The sequence below is a fragment of the Octopus bimaculoides genome, chromosome 24 (assembly GCF_046866305.1).
Source record: "Octopus bimaculoides isolate indiv1 chromosome 24, ASM4686630v1, whole genome shotgun sequence".
In the NCBI taxonomy this organism is placed as follows: Eukaryota; Metazoa; Mollusca; class Cephalopoda; order Octopoda; family Octopodidae; genus Octopus; species Octopus bimaculoides.
The window spans coordinates 24409382-24432170 of record NC_142951.1 but is presented as its reverse complement, the minus strand read 5'-3'; the positions used below and the strand labels follow the sequence as shown (position 1 = coordinate 24432170).

General features: G+C 37.6%; 1 protein-coding gene across 23 annotated transcripts in view; it reads right to left on the bottom strand.

Annotated features, from left to right (window-relative positions):
• LOC106880568 (kinesin-like protein unc-104) overlaps nucleotides 1-14657 on the bottom strand; it is a 267934-nt gene extending 253277 nt beyond the window's left edge. For all 23 annotated transcript variants that reach the window (XM_089340891.1, XM_089340887.1, XM_089340888.1 and 20 more), the window contains exon 1: nucleotides 14498-14657. The gene's annotated coding sequence lies outside the window, so the exon portion shown is untranslated. The remainder of the gene's footprint in view (nucleotides 1-14497) is intronic.
• Between the last annotated feature and the right edge of the window lie 8132 nt (nucleotides 14658-22789).

Genomic DNA, 22789 nt, shown 5'->3' with positions numbered 1-22789 from the left:
GGACTGGTGGACCAGATGGCTACATCAGGCTCCAATCTGATCTGACAGAGTTTCTACAGCTGGATGCCCTTCCTAACGCCAACCACTCCGAGAGTGTAGTGGGTGCTTTTACGTGCCACCGGCACGAGGGCCAGTCAGGCGGGTACTAGCAACAGTCATGCTCGAAATGGTGTATTTTACGTGCCACCTGCACAGGAGCCAGTCCATCGGCACTGGCAATGATCTCACTTGGATGTCTTACTGGCAATATATATATATAATAATGAGTATGATGAAGTAGCCTTTCATGGATTTTAATTTACATTTTGATTAAATACAGGTTATTATTGACCTACATGTGCTTCCACTACATCGGTTAGTAACTGTTGCAATTGTAACTTTGCTATAATACCAGTGCAGTTTCTTCAGGGTCTTCACTGTAATATCCTTTCAAATTGAACTGGTTAGAATTTTATGTTGATTTTAGTATATACATATATATAACACACACACATATGATGGGCTTCTTTCAGTTTCCAGCTACGAAATCCACTCAAAGGCTTTCATTAACCTGATGCTATAGTAGAAGACACTTGCCCAAGGTGTCACACAGTGGGATTGAACCCAGAATCATGCGGTTGTAAAGTAAGCCTTTTATCCACACAGCCACGCCTGCACCGAAGTGCGGTGCAGTGCTACGTGCCTGTGATGTGCCACTTGTCCGTGTGGTGTCGTGTAAAAGCACCCAGCACACTCTGTAAAGAGGTTGGTGTTAGGAAGGGCATCCAGCCATAGAAACCCTGCCAAATCAGACTGAAGTCTAGTACAGCCCTTCAGCTTACCAGCTCAGACCAAACCATCCAACCCATGCCAGCATGGACAACAGACTTAAATGATAATGATGATGACTTTTTTTATATAATTAATAATTTTTAATTTCAGGAAATTTTTTTTTTTTGCTTTTTTAAATATTGTAACCATATTTTAAATTGTCATCTAAAAATATTTTTCTGTTGATTTAGCTGATTACAAACAAACTGTTATCAGAATGATGCCACTTTGAGCAGTTGATAATTCCTCCAATGTACTTTTATTCTATAAATTAATGTTGAAATTATCTTTGATAAGGAGTGTTATCTTTGAAATAGTTGCCTCTTATCATATATGGAACTTCAACATAAAATAATTTATTATCCCCTACTGAAGGCAACTCAATCAAAAGCAGTGGGAAGGATGTTGTATTTAATTCATCTATAACGAAATGGGGGGAGCTTTATATAGATAAAAGTTCTACTACTATAGATTTCATCTGTGTGTGAGAGAGAGAGAGAGAGAGAGAGAGGGGGGGGGAGGGAGAGAGAGAGAGTAAGATCTTTTATTTTTTGGCTTGTTTCAGTCATTTGACTGCGACCATACAGAAGTACTGCTTTGAAGGATTTTAATCAAACAATTCAACCCCAGGACTTCTTATTTTTAAGCCTAGTCATTCTATCAGTTTCTTTGCTGAACCGCTAAGTTATGGGGGATGTAAACACACCAACACCGGTTGTCAAGCGGTGATGAGGGAATAGAGGCACATACAAATATCTACATACATACATACATACATACATATATATGTATGAATGTATGTATGTATATATATATATATATATATATATACACACACACAACAGGCATCTTTCAGTTTCTGTCTACCAAATCCACTCACAAGGCTTTGATCGACATAAGGCTATAGTAGAAGACTCTTGCCCAAGGTATCACACAGTGGGACTGAACCCAGAACCATGTGGTTGGGAAGCAAGCTTCTTGCCACACAGTCACGCTTGTGCCTATATATGACCTTCCCATTTTCCCCGTGTCAAACTAATAAATATTCTTTGTTGCTCCTTCACCAGTCACTGTCTTTTGTTTCCCTGTATGTTTGAACCATTTATATATATATATATATATATATACACACACACACATACGTGTGTATACATGTGTGTGTGTGTGTGTGTGTGTGTGTGTGTGTGTGTGTGTACGTAAACAACATATTCCTTTCAGTTTCCGTCTACCAAATCCAAAGCTTTGGTCAGCCCAAGGCTATAGTAGAAGACACTTGCTCAAGGTGCTACGCAACAAGACTGAACCTGGAACCATATGGTTGAAAAGCAAGCTTCTTACCGCACACCCATGCCTGCACTTATAAACGTAATAAGCGTAATATATTAATGCTAACATGCCTTCTGCAAGTATTCAAACATTTATTTTTAGTAATATGTCCAGATCAAAAGCTTTAATTAATAAAGTTACCACTTACTTGTAAGTGTGTGTTAATCATACACCATGTTTAATATAACACATATTTAGTTTTGCTGGGTAAATATAACCTATGAATAAATCACAAGTGCTTCGGCAAAAGGATTGTGTATATATTTATTAAACATATTTCATATGATTAACATACATGCTATTCGTTTAATAATGACAGTGTGTTGGTATTTTTATACATACATGCCTTTATGTCATTATCATAATTGTCATCATCTCTTAATGTCTATCTGTCGTTCTGGCATGGATTCAACAAACTGACAAGATGCAACAGATCAAGGACAGCATTCTGTTCCAGCATCTGCTTTGGCATGGTCGTCATGGCTGAATGTCTTTCCTAACGCCAACCATTTCAAAGAGTGTACTGGCCGGGGGTGGGGGATATAAAGCATTGGTATGAGTGTGCTGGTTCCATGTAAAAAACACCCAGTACATTCTGTAAAGTGGTTGGCAGTAGAAACCAAGCCAAAACAGACTTTGGAACCTAGTGTGGCCCCCTGACCTAACTAGTTCCTGTCAAACCATCCAACCTATGCCAGCGTGAAAAATATACATTAAATCATCATCATCATCATCGTCGTTTAACGTCCGCTTTCCATGCTAGCATGGGTTGGACGATTTGACTGAGGACTGGTGGACCAGGTGGCTACACCAGGCTCCAATCTGATTTGGCAGAGTTTCTACAGCTGGATGCCCTTCCTAACGCCAACCACTCCGAGAGTGTAGTGGGTGCTTTTACGTGCCACTGGCATGAAGGCCAGTCAGGCGGTACTGGCAACGGCCAGGCTGTTAAATGTTGATGATAATGCTAACATATGCAAACATATGTATGCGTACTTATGTATACACACATATAAATACACACACACACACTTAAGTGAAAGCACAAGGCCAAGAAGTTAGAGTGTTGAGCTCAATCATTAGGTCACAGTTTGATTCTCAAACCAGATGTTGCCTTGCATCCTTGCGCAAGAAACTTCATTTCACATTGTTCCAGTACACTTAAATGAAAATCAGTCTGTCCCAGTGGCACCTGGGGGATTAACTCTGACAGATTGGCATCCTATTCAGGAGCTAATTTAATCCTGTACTCTCAACTTCGAACACCTTTATAATCCTGAATAGTCTCCAGTTTCATGAACCTACTCAAGGAAAATGTAAATCTTAGGAAATGCAACTAAAAGGTTACAAACAATTAGCAACAGAAACAATCCAAGTTCGTTATCAATTATTGTTTTAACACCCACTTTTCCATGCTTTCATGGGTCAGAGTTTACTGAGGCAGATTTTCTATAGCTGGATGCTCTTGCTGCTGCCAACTCTCATCTGTTTCCAAGTAAGGTAATATTTCTCTATGGCTCGATATGTTCTTGCAGAATATCAGAAATGAATTTCACTGATTGTATGATAGTGATAATCATTTTACAACTACCATGGGATGTCAAAACAAGAAGATACATACACAACACACAAACACACAAACAGAGTTCTTTCTGTTTCTGTCTATCAAATCCTCAACAAGTCTCGGGTCAACCTGGAACTACGGTAGAAAACACTTGCCTAAGACGCCGCCAAGCCATGGCACTGAATCTGAAACAATGTGGTTGAGAAGCAAGTTTCTCAACCACACAGATATGCCTCTAGCTATCTGAAGATTAATATAATGCTAAAAAAAAAAAGTAAGTAAAAATTAAAAACAAGAAGCAAGATTTTGGTCAGCAGCAGACGTATATTAATATATATTCATAAGTGAATTTCAAGAAGATATTTATAAGTGAAGACGATGGCTGAAGGGTACACAAGAATAAGATTGTAATTCCAGGTTAGTCAACAACGAATCAATAAGTTCAGTAAATGCACTGGCAAAGTTGTCAGCAGCATAAGCAGCTGAGTGCTTAAAGTTCACTGGAAATAGATAAAGCTTGTGATCTCCATGACCTAGTGATCTAATAGTGAGGACAGAGCTAGTTGATAACACAGGAATTGCAATACATAAATGGCAGCTACAAGAAGCTTAACAACTGTCTTACCTACACATGGCAAAAGGATGCTTTGTTTATGTGTGTGTGTGTGTGTGTGTGTGTGTGTGTGTGTATTCTTTTATTTGTTTCAGTCGTTTGACTGCAGCCATGCTGGAGCACCACCTTTAGTCGAACAAATTGACCCCAGAACTTATTCTTTGTAAGCCTTGTACTTATTCTATTGGTCTCCTTTGCCAAACCACTAATTTATGGGGATGAAAACACACCAACATCGGTTGTCAAGCAATGGTGGGGAAACAAATACAGACATACAAACATATATATATATATATATATATATATATATAAGCGTGTGTGTGTGTGACAGGCTTCCTTCAGTTTCCATCTACCAAATCCACTCACAAGGCTTTGGTCGGCCCAAAGCTATAGTAGAAGACACTTGCCCAAGGCACCATGCAGTGGGATTGAACCCAGAACCATGTGGTTGGTAAGCAAGCTACTTACTATACAGCGACTCATCATTTAACTGCACTCAAGACCACACAGTTGGAAAGCAAGCTTTTCAACCACACAGACACATGCATTATTTGACCCATACACTCTTGGAAAGTACTAGAATGACATTCTGCAATATGAGGAAAAGTGCGTTTAAGGAACAAGAGGTAAAGAACCACTGCTCTATAGAATGTAAATGACAAGAGTCTTTCTCTCTTACACACACACACACACTGGTGGCAAAATGGTAAGATATAAGACCTGATCTATTTTTTCTTTACAACCAATCAGATTGGAGCCTGGTGTTGCCATCCGGTTTCACCAGTCCTCAGTCAAATCGTCCAACCCATGCTAGCATGGAAAGTGGACGTTAAACGATGATGATGATGATGATCCACACGTTTTTCATCTCCAGCTTGATAGCTTCAACTTTAAATCCTACAAAACCCTCCACAACAACCAGTCTTTCCTAAACTACCTTCTCTCTGTTTTAAGAGATAACGAGTCATCTTTCTGTAGAACCTATTTCTCAACGGTACCCTAACTCACACTGAAGCTCATTCTAGAACATTCACAGGTTCCCGTATCAGCTGTAGAAACCATGCTTTAACCTGATCTTTTTGTCTTTTACTTGTTTCAGTCATTAGACTGTGGCCATGCTGGGGCACTACCTTGAAGAATGTTTAGTTGAATGCACTGACCACAGCACTTGTTCTTTTTTAAGCCTGGTGCTTATTCTAGTGGTCTCTTTTGCAAAACTGCTAAGTTACCAGGATGTAAACATACCAACACCGGTTGTCAAGCAGTGGTGGGGAGGGACAAACACAGAGACAAACACACACATGTTGTCCATCTTTATGTTCTAAGTTCAAATTCCACTGAGGTCAACTTTACCTTCCATCCTTTCAAGGTCAATAGAATATGTACCAGTTGAGCACTGGAGTCTAACTTCGTCCCCTGAAATTGCTGGCCTTGTGGCAAAATTTGAAACCAGTTTATGTTCCAAATGCCAAAACAATGTTTTATTAAATTTTTATTTTTAAAATTAACTGAAAGAAAGGAAGTGTGTTTCAACAGAAAACTCATAAGAAAAGGGTTAAACCTATTATCAAGAAAGAAAGGCACTCAGCCTGTTGTAAAAGGTGTGTTAGTAAGTGCGAATAAATAACAGTGCTATGATACATGGATGGCTGATTATGCAGAGGAAGCCATGGTATGAGGATGTACTGATTTTTCTATCGAATTCAATGAGTCAACTTTTAGCAGCTCAATCATTCTTATGGCCTATGGTGAATGTTATGGGTCAAGCCTAATGTTTATTAATGACACATTTTTGTGTGTTAATTACCTTAGAGATGTGAAAAGTAAGTGAGTGGGAGTTGTGGAAGAGGGAGACGGAGGAAGACATGGAACAAAGTATTAAAGGTTGATCTAAAAACATCTAAAAACATGGAGCCTTACGAAGGAGATAACAAAGGACTGAGATATATGATGGATTATTGTACTCAAGAAGGCTGGACTGCCACAACAGAATTGATATCCTAAAACCACAGAGCCACATAAAAAGCACTAGTGCAGGAACCTTGTAAAAAGCACTAGTGCTGGTGCCACATAAAAAGCACTGATGCTGGTGCCACATAAAAAGCACTGGTGCTGGTGCCACATAAAAAGCACCAATGCTGGTACCATGTAAAAAGCATTGGTGCTGGTACTAAGCATTCTTCTAATCACACTAATGATTCTGCTAACTCACCACCTTCATTTGGAACATAAATTTACATAAAATTTTGTTGGAAGGTTTTAAGTTAGATCATTTTAAAACACAATGGTTATACCAAAGAACCAAAGGTGGTTTCAAGGAAAATTGGTATCAAAAAGGGCAATCACTTCTTTAATTCCTGACACTTTTCTTTTTAAGGATCTTTTCACTAATGACATACAACTGTCCTGTTTTTGGCAATATTAAAGGAGAGGTAATAATATATGATGCTGTAGTGGGGATTTGAACCTATATTGCAATATACTCGGTTAGACACCATGAGTAGGCCACCACAGTTTCAGGAGATTGATCTATAAATCAACCAATCAACATGCAGCTGCGGTGTGATGTGGCTTTCTTGGATGCTCTAAAATTTAACCTCTTGTCCCCCGATGAAAACGGTTTACTGCTCAACTCATTGCAGAGTATTGAGAGTGGCTGACCGATTCACACACCTCACATCTTGCCAGGCAGACAGCTTTGGATATTTGTGCAGACAACTTTGAGTGCTCAGACAGACTGATTCTGAACATTCACACAATGTCGTATCTGCTAAAAGATATGCAAGGAAAGAGATCAACCATATATACATCATCATCATCATCATCATCGTTTAACGTCCGCTTTCCATGCTAGCATGGGTTGGACGATTTGACTGAGGACTGGTGAAACCGGATGGCAACACCAGGCTCCAGTCCGATTTGGCAGAGTTTCTACAGCTGGATGCCCTTCCTAACGCCAACCACTCAGAGAGTGTAGTGGGTGCTTTTACGTGTCACCCGCACGAAAACGGCCACGCTCGAAATGGTGTCTTTTATGTGCCACCCGCACAAGCCAGTCCAGGGGCACTGGCAACGATCTCGCTCGAAAATCCTACAGGAGCCAGTCAGGCGGTACTGGCAACGGCCACGCTCAAAATGGTATGTATATACATATACATACATACATACACAAGTATATATATATATATATAGAGATAGATAGATAGATACATAAGTGTGTGCGTGTGTGTGTGTGTGTGTACATATATATATATTCTTTTATTCGTTTCATGCTGGAGTACCACCTTTAGTCAAAAAAGTTGACCCCAGGACTTATTCTTTGTAAGCCTAGTACTTATTCTATCGGTGTCTCTTGCCGAACTAAGTTATGGGGACATAAACATACCAACATCAGTTGTCAAGCAATGATGGGGGAACAAACACAGACACACAAACACACACGACTGGCTTCTTTCAGTTTCCATCTACCAAATCCACTCACAAAGCTTTGGTCAGCCCAAGGTTATAGTAGAAGACATTTGCCCAAGGTGCCATGCAGTGGGACTGAAGTCAGAACCATGTGGTTGGTAAACAAGCTACTTACCACATAGCCACTCCTGCACCTATATATATATATATATATATATGATGGGCTTCTACATATTTTCCATCAACTATATTCACTTGTGGAGCATTGGTTAGCCCAGGGAGCTATAGTAGAAGACACTTGCCTAAGGTGCCATGCAGTGGGACTGAATCCAAAAACGTGGTTGCAATGCAAGCTTCTGACCTACACAGCTACACCTAACGAGCATTAAAAAACAAATAATTAGAACACATGAACGAAGAAAATCAATTCCTTCCTGCGGAAACAGGTATTACATACAATAAGTCTTGTGATTTCAGCTAATAAATTATTATAACTATATTATAATGTCTTTGGAAATGATATAAAAGAAAATTAGTTATATCATCATCATCATCGTTTAACGTCCGCCTTCCATGCTAGCATGGGTTGGACGACTTGACTGAGGACTGGTGAAACCGGATGGCAACACCAGGCTCCAATCTAAATTCTACAGCTGGATGCCCTTCCTAACGCCAACCACTCAGAGAGTGTAGTAGGTGATTTTACGTGTCACCTATGTATGTATATATATATATATATATATATATATATATATATATATATATATGTATATATATATATATATAAACCAGAAATGTGTAAGAGCAAATTGTGTTTATATCGTTTTATGTAGATATAGGTGTAGGCAAGTGAAGGCGCATGGCTCAGTGGTTAGAGTGTCGAGCTTATGATCATGAGGTTGTGAGTTCCAATCCTGGACCGGGTTGCGTGTTGTGTTCTTGAGCAAGACACTTTATTTCATGTTGCTCCAGTTCACTCAGCTGTAGAAATGAGTTGCGACGTCACAGGTTCCAAGCTGTATCGGCTCCTTTGCCTTTCCCTTGGATAACACTGGTGGCGTGGAGAGGGGGAGACCGGTATGCATGGGCGACTGCTGGTCTTCCATAAACAACCTTGTCTGGGCTTGTGCCTGAGAAGGTAACTTTCTAGGTGCAATCCCATGGTCAGTCATGACCAAAGGGGGTCTCAGCAGGTGTAGGCATGGCTGTGTGATAAGAAGCTTGCTTCCCAACCACATGGTTCCAGGTTCATTCCCACTGTGTGGCCCCTTGGGCAATTGTCTTCTATTATAGCCTCAGGCCAACCAAAGTTTTGTAAGTGGATTTGGTAGACGGAAACTGAAAGAAGCCTGTCGTATGTGTATGTGTTTGCTCCCCCACCACTGCTTGACAATCGGTGTTGGTGTGTTTATGTCCCCATAACTTAGTGGTTTGGCAAAAAGAGACTGATAGAATAAGTACCAGGCTTAACAAAAAATAAGTACTGGGATCAATTCATTTGACTAAAAACTCTTCCAGGCAGTGCCCCAGCATGGCCACAGTCTGTCGGCTGAAACAAGTAGAAGATAAAAAATATATTTCTCAACTCCTTTTGACCCCCAATTATTTACTGACTCTTCCCAAGGGCTGTTCCACTAACACCTAGGGATGAGGGGTTAGTAATAAGCCACTCTGGGGATTTCTAATGTAAAAGATTAAAAAAGTAGAAAACTGTACAAGATATGAATTAGTACAGGAGAGAAGTGAGGGAAAGGGAGTGGAGTAGCACTATGTGTGTGTGTGAGAGAGAGAGAGAGAGAGAGAGAGAGAGAGAGAGAGAGAGAGAGAGAAAGAGAGTGGAAGTGTAATATGAGGGAGAGATAGAAAGAGAGAGTGGAAGAGTAACATGAGAGAGAGAGAGAACTATAAGAAAAAGAAAGCATGACGAAAATATGTGAGAGAGAGAGAGAAAGACAGACAGAGATAGAGGGCTAAACAGTACAATAAGACAGGCAGGCAGACAGACAGACAGCCGACAGAGAGAGGCTTTGAAGGAGACTGCAATGTATAGTAATATAGTAATATCTAAATGGAAAAAGAGAGAGAAGAGTTGTCATAGCATGTATATACGTGTGTGTGTGTGTGCGTGTATATATATATATATATATATATATATATGTATATATATATATATATATATATATATATATATATATATATATATATATGTATATACTCTTTTACTTGTTTCAGTCATTTGACTGCGGCCATGCTGGAGCACCGCCTTTAGTCGAGAAAATCGACCCTAGGACTTATTCTTTGTAAGCCTAGTACTTATTCTATCGGGTCTTTTGCCAAACCGCTAAGTTACGGAGACGTAAACACACCAGCATTGGTTATCAAGCGATGTTGGGGGGACAAACACAGACACACAAACACACATATATATATACATATACATATATACGACCGGCTTCTTTCAGTTTCCATCTACCAAATCCATTCACAAGGCTTTGGTCAGCCTGAGGCTATAGTAGAAAACACTTGCCCAAGGTGCCACGTAGTAGGGCTGAACCTGGAACCATGTCGTTGGTAAGCAAGTTACTTACCACACAGCCACTCCTGCGCCTTATTATATTATATATATATACATACATACATATATACACACACATACACAGACACAACTGAAAGAAAAAGAGGAGGAAAAAAAAGAGGACAGTTTGTGAGTGGATGATGTTTTGCTCCAGGTCAGTTTTCACTGAGAAGACATATGATCAGAGAGATTCCAGGCATGACAATCCAGTCATTCTTTTGAGCACTGAATTTCTAGGACAACATTTATCCAATATAATGTATGTGGGAAAAGAAACAACAGCTAATGGTAGAATGGGCAATGCTGCTGCTGAAGGTGGTGGTGATGATGATGATATTTTGAGTGATGATGCTGGGACTGATGAAGGTAAATGAGAAAGGGTCGTGAATATGAGGGAGGGGGGCAGTGATGTGAGTCAGACATTTGGAAAGTTAGAGGGCTAACTGCAAGAGAAGACAGGGTATGAGACAGGCAGCAACAAGTAGAATGAGTGACTCATTCTTGATGGGTACAGTTGATATTTATTGATAAACATATCACACAATTTTATTGATAAAAACCATCACACACACACATACACACACAGATACACACAGAACATTCATAAAGACATAACACACTCAAATATTGTTGCAAGACATCAATTCTTTTTCTTAGCATATTTCTGTTGAAAGACACTGTCTTTGTACGAATTAATTATGAAAATATTGAAGAATTTATTGAAGTAATTCTGTCGTAATTAAACTGATTCTTTGGAACATAAATTAACATGAAATTTTGATGGAAAGATTTAAACTGCTTTAACCCTTTGGCATTCTGATTACTCTGCTAAATGTAATGCTTATTTATTTATTTATTCACATTGTTTTGAGATTATGATATGACTGTTCATTTTTAGAAAGACATTGTTGGGTTGGTGTGATAGAATACTTTGGTCAGCATTTAGCCATATACTACCATTTCTTCTCGTCTATTTCTATAATATTGCTTTCTCATATAGGTACATATAAGTACCAGTGCTTAACTGGTACTTAATGTATCAACCCTGAAAGGGTGAAAGGCAAAGTTGACCCAAGTGGAATTCAAACTAAGAACACGAAGATAGATGAAATGCTACTAAGTATTTTATCTGGCATGCTAATGATTCTACCAACTTGTTGCCTTCTCTAATAATGATAATAATGGTTTTAAATTTTAGCGCAAGACCAGCAAGTTCGAGGTGGGGGGGGAGTCGATTACATGAACCCCAAAGTTCAACTGGTATTTGTTTTATCAACCCTGAAAGGATGAAAAAATGTTGACTTCAACACAATTTGAACACAGAATATAAAGAGCCAGAACTGCCACTAAGCATTTTGTATGATGTGCTAAAGATTTTGCCAGCTTGCCACAATAATACCTCACATGAAGCTGGCTCCAAATGACTCCAGCCTTCATTTCATTTTGGAACAACAAGTTCAATTCCCTGTAAGGTTGTCCAACTCGCTGACAATAAATAAAGCACAGGAACAGACATTTAACAAAATTGTAAATTAATAAACGTTTAACATATATTAATAAATTTTATCTTTTTAATTGATCTTTTATTTCCTTGAACTATAAAGCATATCATATCTATCAAACATATTAAAAGGAGATAAATAAGCAACACTTTATTAACCCTTTTGTTACCAACCCGGCTGAAACCGGCTCTGGCACTGAGTACAAATGTCTTGTTTTCATAAGTTTTGAATTAAAATCTTCAACCAAACCTTATTCACAGTTTATGTTCTTAACACTAGCTTAATGATAACTAAGTTATTTTACTAAATTCTTTCTTATATTTAACCCTTTTGATGCCAACCCACATGAAACTGCCTCTGACTGAGTACAAATGTCTTGTTTCCATAAATCTTGAATTAAAATCTTCCACCAAACATTAGTCACAGTTTATGTTCCTAACACTAGCTGAATGATAACTAAGTTATTTTACTAAATTCTTTGTTATATTTGAAGTAATTGAAAGAAACACAGAACATCTCAAAATAAATACAGTAACGAAAGGGTTAAGTAGCAGGATAGGAGAAGAATTTCTTGGAACTCCTTGCTTGTGTTCAATATACTAACATAATGTTTTCAAATGTGAAGACTTATTCTGTGGAATTTCCACAGGTCCTGCTAGTAATTATTATTATTATTATTATTATCATTATTATAGTGGCAAACTGACAGAATAGTTACCATGTCGGACAAAATGTTTAGTGGCGTTTCATCTGCTTTTATGTTCTGAGTGCAAATGCTACCAATGTCAAATTTGCCTTTCATTCTTTAGGGGGGGGGGGGGGTTGATGAAATAAGTACCAGTCAAGTACTGGGGTCAATGTAATTCACTAGCCCCACCACCTACCCCAAAATTTCAGACCTTGTGCTTATAGTGGAAAGAGTTATTGTCATTATTATTATTATTGTAGTATTTCATTTGTCACTACATTCTGAGTTCAAATTCAACCAAGGCCAACTTTGCATTTCAGGGTCAATAAAATAAGTACCAGTGAAATACTGGGGTCGATGTAATCAACCAGTCCCCTCCCACAAAATTTCAGGCTTTGTGCCTTTGGTAGAAAGGATTATCTATTATTATTACTGATCTTAGGGAAACAACAATAAAATTATAAAAAGAACTTTGTAATACAGTAGAAGGAAACCCAGCAGGAATCTTCCAAAAATACACACAAATGTATGATGTGGTGTGACATATATTTGTATAAATAGACAAACCTGGAATTCAACTAAACATACTAATTAAAATTTAGGAGTCTTAGCAGTCAACTCTTCTTCCTCTTATGGTCATTCCAGCAGTTGTAGCAGACTGAAAGGTGATCACAAGACTATTATTCAACCGAAATTTTTTCTTTTTTTTTTTTCCATTTAATGCTATTACACATTTGTTACTTATTTCAAGTCTGAAGTCAATCAGGATAATTATGGAATTGTTCCGTACTGACTACTGCAGACAAAATAGATAAAAAATAAATTAAATTCACAGAGCACTTTTCTAAAAAGATGCTAATCATTTCAACATAGGAACAAAAAAATATATATATATATATATTTCAACAATAATATATAAACAGCAAAATAAATATGTGTAAATAATGAAATTTTCAGGGTAAAAAAAAAAAAAAAAAGCTATTATTCTAACTGAAATTACAATTTTGTAAAATAGAAACCAACTGCATTTAAGAAAGTAAAAAGAAAAGAGAAAAATAAATAAAGAAGTGTTTGTAAAGACAGGTGGGTAGGTGGAGGAAGGGAGACAGACAGAGGGTGGTGAGGTGGAAAAAGAAAGACAGACAGAAGGTGGGAGGGAGAGAGAATAACACAACAATGATTGAATGATTTGGAATAAGACAACAGCTAACGAGGAGGTGATTCATAATGAACTTTGTTATTAATTCTTCAGCAAACTCAATGCAGGAAACCGAAACAATAGTGGATATTTTGTCTTCAAATAGAAATACACGGAAGGATGTTCCAATATAGTTGTATAGATTAACCTTTTTGCCAAACTTATCAACAGATTACAATACTGCTTCACAAACCATGTAAGGTGCAGGCATATGGGTGTTGTGGTTAAGAAGTTTGTATCTCAACCATTAAGGTTCAGGGTTCAGTTCCACTGCATGGTAACTTGGGGGAGTGTTTTTTAACTATAGCCCAGGCCAACCGAAACTTTGTAGATGGATTTAGTAGAGACAGAAACAACTGAAAGAAATCCATTGTATATGTCTGAAGAAGCCTGAGAGAGTATATGAAAACTATTTATATTAATATACTTAACATGTGTATGATTTTCAAAAGTGTAAGATTTTAAAAATCATAAAAATGTGAAACCTGTTAAGTGCAACAAATCTCTTTATACACCCTCAGTGCATTTTCAACTTCTTTTATTTCCCATAATATATATATATATATATATATATATATATATATATATACATACAAACACACACACACACAGCAGGCCTCTTTCAGTTCCTGTCAACCAAATCCCAAATCTGATCACAAGGTGTTGGTTGGCCAAAGGCTGTAGCAGAAGACACCTGCCCAAGGTACCACGTAGTGGGACTGAACCTAAAACATATGGTTCAGAAGCAAACTTCTTATATAAATATTACAAGAATATACATTACATCACAAATAAATAAACTAACATTCTTACCAAATGTCCATTCTGTTTTACAATTCTGGCAAGAAGGTTCGGTAGATCAGGACTGCTTGATGTTATGAGATCTATCAGCAGTAGAGTGGTTCAGTATGGAGTTAGGAGTTCTTCAGAAAACAATAGTATCAGGCAGCTACCATTACATGATCACAGCTGGAGATGGAAAGAAAAAGAGAATTTATATTTAGTTAACAAAAAGTGCATGCAGAAAACACAAAAACCCATTCATTTTATATACTTTTGCCAAGTATTTTTAAGCATCACCTCCTCTTCCGTGACCCACTCCTTTGTTCCTTACATTCTCCCAAACTAAGACTGACCATTGCCCACACCTCCACCCATGTTCATCATTCACCACTCTCACTTTCAAATCTGTCACTCTCCTTTCACAATCTCATGACCCTACCTACCCAGTCATCCTTGACTCTCTCTCTCTCTCTCTCTCTCTCTGTCCCTATTCCCTCTTGTACCTTGAGGGTACACCCTGATACCACATTTCCATCATCTTTTCTCCCTTTCTTGCTGAGGATAGGGAGGGCCATGAATTTGTGGAGGGCAATTTTCTATGGATGTTGTGAACCTCACCTGTTTCCAAGCAAGATAATATTTCCCTGTACTTGAACATATTGCTCAAAGAAAAATGGGAATGAACAACCCCTCTTGTATGACGATGAAACTCATTTACAATCATCAGGTGACGTCTAGACACAGGTACACACAAACACACACATATTTCTTTCAATTTTTGTTTACCAAATCCACTTGCAAACTTTGGTCAGCCCAAAGCTATAGCAGAAGACACTTGCCCAAGGTGCTGCACAGTGGGCCTGAACCCAAATCACATGGTTGAGGAGCAAGCTTCCTAGCCAGACAGCCATGCCTACACATATCAATATAATACAATGTTCAATGCTAATACAGAAGAAAAAAAATTAAGAAAACATCTTCAATCATTTCCTGTAACAAAAAACAATTTCTCTAACATTTTCTGCCTTATTATTATTATCAAAAGAAATCATTATTATTATTGTTCCACTTGCTGTATTATCTAATAAGAATGGATAAAGAAATACTTTGGATGATTAATAGAATCTTGTTCAATTCAGCAATCGTTTAATGTAAGAAGGTCAAGAGAAGGGGAACGAAAAGTGTCTTGCTTTTTTTTTTTTTTTTTTTTTTTCATTTTATTTTAGTTTCATTTCTGGAAAATTCCACCAGACAAATTATTCCTGCTTACTCAATGGAGTTAGTATTCACCCTTTTTCTCTGGATTAAATGCTTTTATTAGGTAATGAGGGTGGTGGCAGCGATGAGGGTGGTGGCAGCGATGAGGGTGGTGGCAGCGATGAGGGTGGTGGCAGCGATGAGGGTGGTGGCGGTGGTGGTGATAATGAAGAGGGAAGAGAAGTAAGAGTTTGAAAATTCTTGCACCCATTTCACTTAACCTCTCATGACCTAAAGTAATTCTCAACCAGGGTCTACATGACCCTTAGGGGTTCAATATACAATTTTTTTGTTATCATTTATGCGCAATAAACTGTTTATACTTCTACAATACACAAAATATCATTTTTTTTTGTACTATTCTTAATAATATTCAATTACTAAATTACAGTAGGACCTATAAATATATATATCATCATCATCATCATATATATATATATATATATATATATTTATATATATATATATTTATATATATATATATATATATATATATATACATATATCATCATCATCGTTTTATGTTCATTTTCCATGCTGACATGGGTTGGACGGTTTGACTGGGGTCTGAGAAGCCAGGAGGCTGCACCAGGCCCCAATCTGATCTGGCAGTGTTTCTACAGCTAGATGCCATTCCTAATGCCAACCACTCCAAGAGTGTAGTGGGTGCTTTTTACGTGCAACCAGCACAATATATATATATATATATATATATATATATATATATATATATATAATGGCTATAGATGTCCATCAGAGTAAAACAGGAATCAAAGGGATCCATAGACACAAAAATGGTTGAGAACCACTGACTTAGAAAATAGAATGAACTTTTCCCAACCCAGTTTCTCTACCCAGCCATTCTACAAGACTATTCCTGTCTTAAAGGTGACATATTAGAGGAAATGAACTTGAAAGACTTCGGTCAATTAGATACCAAAATCAAATCAGATACAGTTTTACTAACAGCATTCATTCTTAATATTAATAGTGCTGATGTTTACTGCAGCAAATCTTATCAAACAATGAGTGTTGTTCCATCCCAAGATTATTTATGGATATTGTAGTAAGAAATATTCATCAGAAACTGACTTCGTTGTTGTAGACAACAGAATGAAAAAAGGAAAAAAGATATTGATTAATACATTAGTTTCTTTCCATTAACCCTTTTGGTATAGACCTGCCCAAGATTGCCCTTGATTCACCGATACAGACTTCTTGTTTTACAATGATCAAAATTAAAACCTTCTGTCACAATTCCATGTTAATCTATGTTCCAAACATCAGCTTTATAATGGCTTCAGATTTTGGTACGAGGCCAGCAAATTTGAGGGAAGGGGATAAGTCAGCTACATCAACCCCAGTGCATAACTGGTACTTATTTTATCCCCCCCACAAAAAAAAAGGATGAAAAAAACAGTGTGTATGTGTGTGTCTCTCTCTTTGTGTCAGTGTCAGTTCCCTGATGGATGGTGTGCTCGTGTGACATCACTGAAGCCTCGGGGGGGGGGGGGGGGGGACAGCCAAACTAAACTAAATTTTAGCCTCTCGGTTTCAAGTTCACTTTAATACCTCATGGGATTGGAGGTACCAGTAATGTATTGGTATCAATCAACCAACAAACTCTACACTACCGCTACTAACTTTGTACAATTGTAAGAAATCATGATCTAAGAAAAGTGTCCAAGCAAGGAGAAATGGAATAGCCATTAGATATTATAAAAGACTGTTTGCTTGAATGAAGCAGCAGCATAATTATTTGGTCAAACCCGACAGCAGCATCAGATGTTATTAGCAATGGTACAAAGAAGAAACGTTATCTGTAATGCTAATGCTACATTTCATCTCTCCTGCATTTATTCACTCACTCATTCTTTTGATATAAAATGACTTTATCATTTACCAGATGCAGTTTAGTATTATAAGCAGAGGGAGCACTATGTGACTGTTGAAATAAATTTCTCAAAAACTTAAGACAAACAAAAACTGCTCTACCCTTTTGATACCGACTCGCTTGAAACTGCACTTGGTTCTATCACTAACTTTTGCTTTAAAATTATCTTAATTTAAACCTGCTGCCAAAATTTCATATTAATTTATGTTCTTAACAACAGTTTAATAATGACAAAATTATTTTAACAATTCTTTAATTATTTTCAAGCTTAATTGAAACAAAGATTATGTATTTCAATAAAAAATATATGGAAACAAAAGGGTTTAACAGCTGAACTGCCATTTGAGAATTGTTGTCATTTGATGGCTGGCTAACCTTTTCATTAACATATTCCTAATGAAATATGCTGCCTTCTTTATTTCAATTAATTTTGAAAATAATAAAGCATTTAGCAAAACAACTATCGTTATTAAACTACTGTTTGGAACATTAATTAACATGGAGTTTTGATGAAAGGTTTTAACTATTTAACATTCAAAATTACTCCGTCGATTTATTCATTGTTTTAAATTGGTCATGCATTATCTCAGAGTTTCAAGACAACATTGTAGGCTATGTATGAAAAGCTGGATCTAACCAGTATGAACATAAAGCAGGTAAGCTATATTTCCCTGAAACCCTATGAGCAAGTGCCCTCTCCAACTCACAGGTCAACACTTAGAGTTGGTATCATCCACTCTTACCATTTTCACAACTTTCACTCACCTTTCAATAAACTCACTGAAGGACAGCACTTCCCTTTTCACTCTCAATTTCCTTTTCAAGTGAAACTTGAACAAGTCAATGCGAGTTCTAAGTTTTGTCACAAGGGCAGCAATTTTGGGGGAGGGGTGAGTTGATTACATCAACCCCAGTGTTTAACTGGTACTTATTTTATTGACACCGAGAGGATGAAAGGTGAAGTCGACCTCAGTGGAATTTGAACTCAGAATGTACCAACAGGTGAAATACTGCTAAGCATTTCATCCAGCACGCTAACAATTCTGCCAGCTCGCCACCTTAATAATGATAATAATAATAATAATAAGCAAGAAGCCAGAGACACCAGAACCAAGAATGAAGTGAGAGAGAGGGAGAGACCAAGCAGGAAGTGAAGGATGGACAGAGCAGAATGTAAGAGAAAGGGATGATACAAGAAGAAAGAGAAAGAGTCAGGTCAAGAACAGAAAGACCGAGAAAAGAACAGAGAAACTAGACAAAACAAAGGACAAGAGAATACAATCTTGAAAAGAGATAAAGATAGAGAAAGAGAGATTAAGAGAAAAACAGAAAAGAAGAGACAGAGACTAGAAGACCAAGAGAGAAAGACAGAGAGATGAAAACAGAGAAAGGGAGACAGACAGACAGCAGAGAGTGAGAGAGAGAGAGAGAGAGAGAGAGAAACAAACAAAATGGAAGAGAGGCTGGCAAATAAACAGAAGAGATGAGATTTCCAATAGATCAACAACGTAGATATATGAACAGTATTATTGATCTCTGTTGTCATAGAAATAAATATATTACTAACTGATATAATGAAAAGGGAGGAAAAAAATGGTGTTAGACATCTTTGTTAAGAAATAGTTTGATACAGGTCAAAAAAAAGTATCTAGTCCTAACTCAAGCCAATAGGGAGAGCCTGTGTGGTGACTCAAATTGCTAAAAATAGCCTCCATATCTTCCTCAGATCACACCCTACTGATTTAAAAATGAAAGGACCTAAAGGATGCATCTAATTGTGGGTTTCTTAACCCTTTAGCATTCACATTATTCTGCCAAAAGTAATGTTTATTTATTTACATTCTTTTGAATTAATCATGCATTATCTTATAGCTTCAAGATTTTGACAAGGTAACAATTTTTAGAATGATATTATAGGGTTGGTGTGATAGGCCAGACCTGACCAGTTTGAGCATAAAACAGGTAGAATATTTTGGCCAGATATCACTGGTTTAAATGCTAAAGGGTTAATGGTGACTGACTTGTAGTCAAGCAACAACTTTTCAAAATCTGATCTTTACAAATAAACCTGTAAATATCAGTATTAGCTAGATTTCTTTGATACAACCTATATGGATGAAGTGTAGTTTCTGATATCAATCTGCCCAGGAATGCCTTTGTTTCTATGATACAAACTTCTTCTCTTAAAGTGATCCAAGACAAACCCTTCCATCAAATCTTCATATTAATTCATGCATCAAACACCAGCTTAAATAAAGACTAAGTTATTTTACTCAATTCTTAATTATTTTCAAAATTAAGTGGAACAAAAACACTGTATTTCAATGGAAATAGAGCAACAAAAGGGTTAAAGTGATCCAAATTAAAACCTTCCACCATAATTTCATGTTAATTTATGTAACAAACACCAACTTAATAATGGCAAGGGTATTTTAACCCTTTAACTCTGTTAAATGTAATACTTTATCACTCAAATTGTTTTGAATTAATTATGTATTATTTTATAGCTTTGAGGTTTCAATGATGTGATTGTTTATTTTTAGAATGACAATGTAGGTTAGGTGTGAGAGGCTAGATATCGCCAGTTTGAATACAAAACATGTGGAATATCTGGGCCAGATATGGCTGGTTTAAATACTAAAGGGTTAATGAATTTTCCATTATTTTCAAAATTAATTAAAACAAAAAGAGCATATTTCAACAGAAATATGGTGATAAAAGGATAAATGCCAGGAAACTAGATGGAAACATGCCTATGAGAGACCCTTACAGCCAAACAAGACCTTTATTTAATACTTCAGTTCGATGATGGCAGCAGTCACAACCATTGTTTTTAAGAAAGAAATTTCTTTTTTTCCTTCTACTTTTTAATGTTCGTAAGAGTTTGAACATTGATAAGTGGAAGGAAAACAAGATATTGTCCCGTGATTGTCTAAAAGGCACTATATTGTTCTGTGATTGTCTGGAAGGCACTATCACCAGATCTTCCCCTGGTTTGGCATAAGCAGAGAGGTGGTTAAAGCAGATATGGAGCTCATTTCTGGGTTTCAAGTCTTTGGCATTCATCACTCCAGTGGGAATGGCTTCAACACACTGCAGAACCAGCCGCCAACAGACATGCATGGACCGCTTTGACCCATGATGCAGTGAACTCAATAAGAACCAGCCTAACCCTCCTGGGTGAATACCATTACAAGAGAAGATTAGAAGACTTTTCAATGTTCCTTATCCTTCTCCCATCACTTTTCTCCTATGGCTTCATTATGCAGACACATGACGATTGCGTAAACCAGTGATTCCCAACATGGAAAATTTGTGGTAGAGTCTGGGATCCAAATTTTTTTTTTCTTTTTAGTAGGCCATGGAAACCATTTTTCACAGCAAACATACTACACCTATACTCAGCCTAGCCAAACCAATCCCTCCATACAAGCACACTGTGTGAAGACTGTTTGCTACAGTACAACACTATTCTAATGCTACAGATGAAGCTAACAAAACTGTCTTCTTGAATCAAGAAAATCTACCAGTCACCAGGTGCAAGGTTCTAATTAAAGTGAATCACTTTTTTTCCCTTGGACAAAATGTACCTTTTATTTTTTTGTTTTGTACTCAGTACTTAATAAAAGAATTACTGGTAGATTCTTTTGTATTAAATAACTGTGATAAAATATTAAAAATAAAGCCGGTGGCACGTGTAAAGGCATTCGAGCGAGATCGTGCCAGTGCCATTGGACTGGCTCCTGTGCAGGTGGCATATAAAATACACCATTTTGAGCATGGCCGTTGCCAGTACCACCTGACTAGCCTTCGTGCCAGTGGCACGTAAAAGCACCCACTACACTCTCGGAGTGGCTGGCGATAGGAAGGGCATCCAGCTGTAGAAACTCTGCCAGATCAGATTGGAGCCTGGTGCAGCCATCTGGTTCGCCATTCCTCAGTCAAATCGTCCAACCCATGCTAGCATGGAAAGCGGACATTAAACTATGATGATGAAAGTTGTTTCTTCACAGCCCCTGGAGGGGCATACATTTTTCTGGACAGTTATTGCGGGGCTTGGGTTAAAGTAGGTTGGAAAACACTGGTGTAAGCCTTTTCAAAAGTGACAATCTTTATGGCAGTCACCTCAGATGAAAACGAAGTCATTCTGTGAACTTCCTGAATTACTGATTTTCACCAAACCAGGAACAGTCAACCTCTAAATTCAACAAATATTAAATTTACTTTAAGTACCTATACATTAGTATAATTGATACAAGGTCATTAATACTGTACTGTGCAAGGTACCGGTAAACTAGTCTAGCAGCCACAGGAATTTGAAGTTCCTACTCATAAATTAGTACAGATTATAAGTGGTTTCAGACCATCAGTGTCTGGAAAGTTGCTGTTCCTGTATTTAAACTGAAATGAGTAAGAGTGTTATACTGAGCTGAGTTTTAATTAAGCCAAATAATTGGAATAATGTTGAGCTAACTAATAGATTATCAAGGCCAATCACTTTTTATTTTTAAGGTTATCTCTACAGAGTTTCCATAGAAATTATAGCCAGCACTCATTTGTTATGACACTTCATATCCAAATACGTCTAATGTAAACAATGTAAACAATGTAATCACAGACAGAAAATTAGGTTGTTGTTGTTGGCACTCCGTCGCTTACGACGTCGAGGGTTCCAGTTGATTCGATCAACGGAACAGCCTGCTCATGAAAATTAAAGTGCAAGTGGCTGAGCACTCCACAGACATGTGTACCCTTAACGTAGTTCTCGGGGATATTCAGCGTAACACAGTGCGACAAGGCTGACCCTTTGAATTACAGGCACAACAGAAACAGGAAGTAAGAGTGAGAGACGGTTGTGGTGAAAGAGTACAGCAGGGTTCGCCACCATCCCCTGCTGGAGCCTCGTGGAGCGTTTAGGTGTTTTCGCTCCATAAACACTTACAACACCCGGTTTGGGAATCGAAACCGCGATCCTATGACCACGAGTCTGCTGCCCTAACCACTGGGCCATTGCACCTCCACAGAAAATTAGGTAATGAGTGTAAATGCATATTTCAGGAGGTTTTGCTTCTTCTTCAGCACTACATCCAACCCATTAACCATCCACAAACTCATTGCTTAAATAGCTACTAGATATAGTGGTGTGGAGGCGCGTGGCTTAGTGGTTAGGG